Here is a 6574-nt window from a genome sequence, read left to right on the forward strand (position 1 = left end):
ATCATAAAATTATCTAAAACAACTTGGTGTCAGATACCATCTCAATCTCATAATTCGGTGAGTGACAAATCTTATTTTGGTTCCAAATCACAATCACATTTTCTTCGTTCTCTGCACTTTTTACAATTGAATTCTGTTTTGGCGCATCTACTTTGACTTTCATTTGATAAAAAGTGTCAATTGGTGTGATGTATGTATCAGTGAGTGGGCAATAACTTTCGATGTAATATGGATATTGTGTGTCTTCAGTGTGGTTTACATGACAATATATCTTATCTGAATCACCATACCGTAATAGATGACCTTCAACAAGTACTTTGAATGAGGTTGTGTATAATGACGTGTCAAGAGTGTTATTTAAATACAAAAAGTCGAAATCACAATCATGTTGAAAAATCTCAAACCCAGTTATTGTAGTCGTGTTCGATACAAAAAAGAGTGGAAGATCTTTAATTGTTCTATCTGTGGAGACTTTAAATGTTCTTGTCAAAGTTAAAATGAGATTTTCTGTTTAAATTGTACTTCGATTATCAGCATCAAATTCTTTAGTCAATTTAAATGATTTTGATACAAAATTAATTCGTTGTGTTGAACTCGATATTTGAAAAGAATCTCGAGATAATTTAAAGCTGAAAGTATCAAGCAACTCAACATATGAACTTTCATTGATGGAAAATTGACTGCCAACTGTCTTGGAAAACAAATTTAAACAAGTAAGTCTTGATTTTCCAGAAAGTATATTTGTAGGTTGGCTATTTATCAAAGTGATATTATTTTCTACTGAAAAGCGGGCATTTTCAAAAATATTGAATATTGACTTATCAATAATGACATTTTCAACCGAACTCAGCATGGAATGTTCAGAAAGAATTATTGTTGATGGTGTTACTCCAAATTGATTAGTATTTATAATTGAATTACCATTCGCATTACACTTACTTTCAAAGTCCAATTTAAACAATTCAGGAAACATTTAAAATGCAATTTGATTCGAGTATGATTTGTCCTCCTACAAGTTCCAAGTTCTTTTCTGTTGTTAAAGTCGAGCCAGTTGTCATTTGAAACTTACTATTTGTAATTATTACTGACTCGACATATATACAAGTATCATTTTTAGTTAAGACATAATCAGTTCCTTCAATTTCTTTTGGTGGACATGTTGATAACGCCAATATAATCAACACATATACAAATAACAAATTTATCATATATATATATATATATATTTGTTTTTTGAGATACTGATAAACTCCTTATATAAATGAGTTAGATGCTTTAGTTGTCATTTTTTACTACAATTCCTTAAATTTTATTATACAGTCAGTTTTTAAACTTTATCTGGTCTCTAACGCCTTTTAATACCTTTTAAACAGATAAAATTGGAATAATTTGGGAAGTTTTTTTAAAATACATTTTAATTGTTCTAAGTTTTTACACATTTTACTTTATGCCCGATGTTTACATATGAATAAAGCTGTATTATTTACAAAATATAACGTTTAAAGGACTGACTTTAATAAAATAATCCACTCAACCATAATTCATCATATTCGAAACCACAATTATACTTAAAATAAATATATTATAAAATATAATTATAAATTCATTAATTTAACAAACAATATTTTATTATTCCATGAATAAAATGTTTATTATTCATTAAAAACTTGATTTTATTTATATTTATATAAAATGGATAAAATACTTCTTACTACTTTTTAAGCTCTTCCTTTCAACAACAATAGTTATAACTAATATAATTGTTATAACAAATAAATACAAATTACCACTTCGAATTGATTAGTTTACACGTGCATATTCAGCTTTCATGGTAAACAATTTTAAATATTTTAATATATATTATATTATATTATTTATGAAGTTAAATGGAAGCTGTTAAAAAGAATACAACAGTTTTTTTTATCTTTTTGCAATAACAAATTGTATATATTTTGTTGTTATTTAAACATAATTCCTTATTGTTTTAATTAATTAAATACGAGATTATCAGTACATAAATAACCGAATAATTGGGTTAAACAAAGTTCCATTATAAAACAACAAGGCATGGTTTAAATAAATGAAACTACAGTTACAGAAAAGTTATAAAGAATAACAAAATAAACATAAAAACCACAAAAACAATTTATGTGTTACTCATGACATTTTTAGTATATCATACATTTTATTTTAACAAATGTATGAAAATAATCTTTTAAACTAAAAAACTAAAAAACAATAAAAAACAAAAAAATTGAATTAGAAACATTTTAAATAATATTTTGTTTTTTTAGTTAATTTTTTATTTTTAAAATCACACAAATTATTTTAATAATGATTTACTCTTTTAACTGTAATTAAAAGATATTTTCAATTATTATTATTATAACCTAATTCATAAAATTTTATAATTACCATACATATTTATCAATATAAATAAACTTTTAAAAACATTATTTTGTTATACAATTGTGTTAATAAAATAAAAAAGTCAATATTAAATTTTATTTATGTATTGATTAAGTAACAAATGAATTTTTTGATCAAATAATATAACTATAATGTTTCTTCTTTAACATCTTAATATAATAAAAAAGACATATTAACACAAACAATCAAATTTTTAATGGAACAATAAAATTACAAATTTTCATGAAACAAATTGTTGTTGATAATAACTAGCAAGTAAGTCATAATTTTTAAATGTTTTTTTCAATTTAGTCTGATGACACAAATTTTGCTCCAGGCTTTTGACTCGAGCCAAAAGTGTTTTTAATATTCTATTTTTTATTGGCACATTTTTATTAAAAATTGTGGAATTATGGTTGAATTATGTGGAGTTTTGGCTCGGATAGTTTCTATTAATATGTTGACATATTTGTTTTATGAACTCAAATGACTTGAAATGCTAATAACATTCTGAGTACAATTATTTATATACACACCTTTTTATTGTGCCTAGAACAATTTTAAACAACTTCCAGTTTATTATTCTGTTCAAATATTATAATTTATTTGGAAAAAAATATTTATTATTACCATTTATGAGTAGCGCAAATAATACATCTTTGAAATTCTAAGATTTAAAAATGTGCCTTTTTAAATTAATTACAGTCAATTTCCATATTCACCACAATATTAGCATTTTTTCAATTGTAACACTTCTTTATTTGTTTATTTTTATAATATGTGTTGTCGTTTACCTACAAGTTGTACTCAAAATTATATATACCCAAGTTTTCAAAATATTATCCCTACTATTAATAACACTTTTATGAAAAAACTCCAAAAACAACAACTCCTGGAGAAGCCATGATAACTTTTGATTATTCCGAATACCCTTCCAGAATATTTTCGGAATAAAATTATACAAAAAAGAAAAGAACAACAAAACAAAACCCAATTTTCAATAACTGAACACTCTAATTATATCAACGATTTTGTAGGTTCAACTTCAAATTGTTCAGTTTTTTGTAATAAAACGAAATTTTTACAACTGAAATACTACAATATTGAATACTATTTGATGGACGGTACATTCAAATCAACTCCTTATGGTTATTACCAAACTTATATAGTATATATACAATTGAAAAACTTGGAATGATTTAAACTATTTTATTGTTTATTGAAAAGAAAAAACAAAGAAACATACACTGACATGTTAAAAATGATTATTAATTTTGGAATAGATTATAATAGTGAATTATTTGGCAATAATACAATAACAATGAAAAATTATGAAGTTACTGTTATTGTGGTTTTGAACACTTTAACAAAAACGACTATTAAAGATTATTATTTTTATTATGGACAATGTTTGTGGAGATACGTTGCACAAAATAACATGAAATGTAGATAATATGATAGTATATTTATTAGACAATTAATAAGCTCAAATGTTTGGCTTTTTTTCAGTTGACAAAGTCATATAAGGGTTTAATCAACTCAAAACAAAAATCCCAACAACAAATAATAATGACCTAATAAAACTGTTTGTATATTTTGAAGGTACTTAGATCAATGCACAATATCACATGGTTATGTGGAACCAGTATGAACAAACAACAAGAACAAACAACTTTTGTGAAAGTTTTTACAATTCTTTTGTTAAAATGGTTGGAAACAAAAAAAACAACAGAGTGGACATGGTTTGATACAATATGTGATTATAAAAGGATTGAACCAGTCAGATTAAGGAAACTAAAGGAGGGCCACAAAAGACGCATATAACAATTAATTCAGTGAAGTTTCAAAGAAGATTGTCGATGTGACAAATACTTATAAAACATTAAAACAGTCTGATAAAACTTTCATTATTAATATGATAAATGCACTCGACAAATTTCAAGATGAAACAAATTACAATATTGAAGACAATCATTATATTGATCAATCATTCATTGATTAAAACGAAGAAAATATTACAAATCGAAGAAAAAAATCATTTAGAACACGGAGTTGAAAAATGTGCAATATTTAAAAGAAAAAGTATTAAAAAATTATAAAGCGAAAAAACCTTCAAGGATATGGATGATGTTTCAATGTTTGATTTTATAACACTAGACAAGCAACAAAAGTTTTTCTTTTGATGAAAACAAACCAATTAAGCAAAAGAAAACCAAAGTATATATACCTCAATCAAAAAGAAAATATTTTGGAGGTAATAAAAAATGAAAGAGTGTAAAAACATCCTAAATAATTGGAAGTTGTTTTAAATTGTTTTCGGCATAATAAAAAGTTGTTTATAAAAATAATTTAACTGAGAATGTTATTAACATTTTAAATTGTTTGAATTCAAAAAACAAATATGTCAATTTATATACAATCTATCCGAGCAAATGGTCTGAAGCAAAATGTGTGGCACCCGGTAATTAAAAATGAATCGACATATAATGTGATTAAATTGCTTCTCAATTTTTATTAAAATTCTAAATGATTTTTTTTTATAAAATTTCGAGTAGCATAACAAAGTTTAATTTAAATTAGACAACACCAATTTCAGTTAAACAAACGTTTTTTAATTTATAACAATAAAAACAATAAAAAAATGGAAAATGATTACAAAAATAAAAATATTGAAAAATTTGAACTGTCTTACGGGAGGCAAAATAATTACTTGACAAAAAATAAATTGATTGACAGAAAGATGATCTGCCAAAATGCCTAAATAACGATTTTTGTTTAGCTGTTTTAGGTTTTTTCATGGAATTACCACTCATTCTATTTTTATAATTAGAAATTACTTGACAAAGACTAAAAACAGCGTTTTATTCTTCCAAAAACAAAAAATGGAACTGAACTTGATTAAGAAACGTCTTTTCAAACAATTCAGTTTCGGATCTCCTCCAATTCGCCAATTGTGAGTTTGAAAAACTCGAGACTTTATTGACGCGTGTCAACAGGACTGCTGGAGACCAGGTGATTTCCATGGAATAATACATGGAAGTTGTCACAAATACTGGCAATTTGATTTTTTAGAATGGAATGTGTTACCCCGAGTTTCCCGATAACTCAATTTGTTATATTGATTTATTGATATGATTGACCAACATCAAAGTTTCAAAGGAAGAAAAAAAGCTTTTTTACTCTTCCTTTACAAATCAGATACAGAAACTATCGCTATTTCATTGGGCGGAGCAAAGAATCGTTTAATAATTGCTGCATTTGAAAATATGTTAGAAAATGCACTAAACTCTTCAATTGGACGACTTTGGGTGTGTTTCTAAAAGTACAGCAAGTGCTCTTAATGTCACAAGGCTTTCGTTTTTTATAAAGTAACAACAATCGCCTCAACGTGTTTCTTCCCGACGCCAATTTAAAGAATAATGAATCTTTACAAAACACAAAAGAACATTTTTGCATTATAAACAAATTTTTATGTAAATTGTGACTTCTTTGTTGCTTTGGGTTTTATTTCTTCTGTTACTTTCTTAATTTCCTCTCCATTTTGGCGTGATTTTTGCACTCCACTTTTTGGAGAGGTTTGAACACATTTCAAATTCCAATTATTCGGTAGTGAACTGAAGAAAAATGATATCTAGGGCTTGGTCGATATCATGTCTAAGAAGAGAGTATAAAACAACAGTTTTATCGGATTATAATTCTTTTTGTGCTTTTTTTCCAAATAATTTTCAAGTTTTTAAGATCAAGCATTACCGTTATAATTATTACTTAATTTCTACTTATAGAAAAACCGATTTTATGGTAAAACAACTGAATTATTTCATTCGAGAAATGTAAACAAAATACTCGAATGATGGTTCTCAAACCTTAATAAAAATCACTCTTAAATTTAAAAATAGAATTTTGTCATCCCTTTTTTCTTTGTCAAGTGTTTTTCAGTTTTCTGTAAATATTTGACCCTCTAAAAACAGGGCTATCCAAATTAATCCGCTAAAAGGCGAGTTAAGGTTTTTAGTGGAAAAAAATAAAAAAACAACTTTTTTATCAATTTGATCAGAAAAAGTGTTTTTTATGTGTAAAAATTTCCCGCTTTTTGAGTTATTTTATTTGTATTATATATATTTTTTCCACTTTTTTTCATAGTTGTATAAGTAAAAATAAGTGAATG

Source organism: Entamoeba invadens, assembly GCF_000330505.1.
Source record: "Entamoeba invadens IP1 unplaced genomic scaffold scaff_1105074725335, whole genome shotgun sequence".
NCBI classification, from domain to species: domain Eukaryota; phylum Evosea; order Mastigamoebida; family Endamoebidae; genus Entamoeba; species Entamoeba invadens.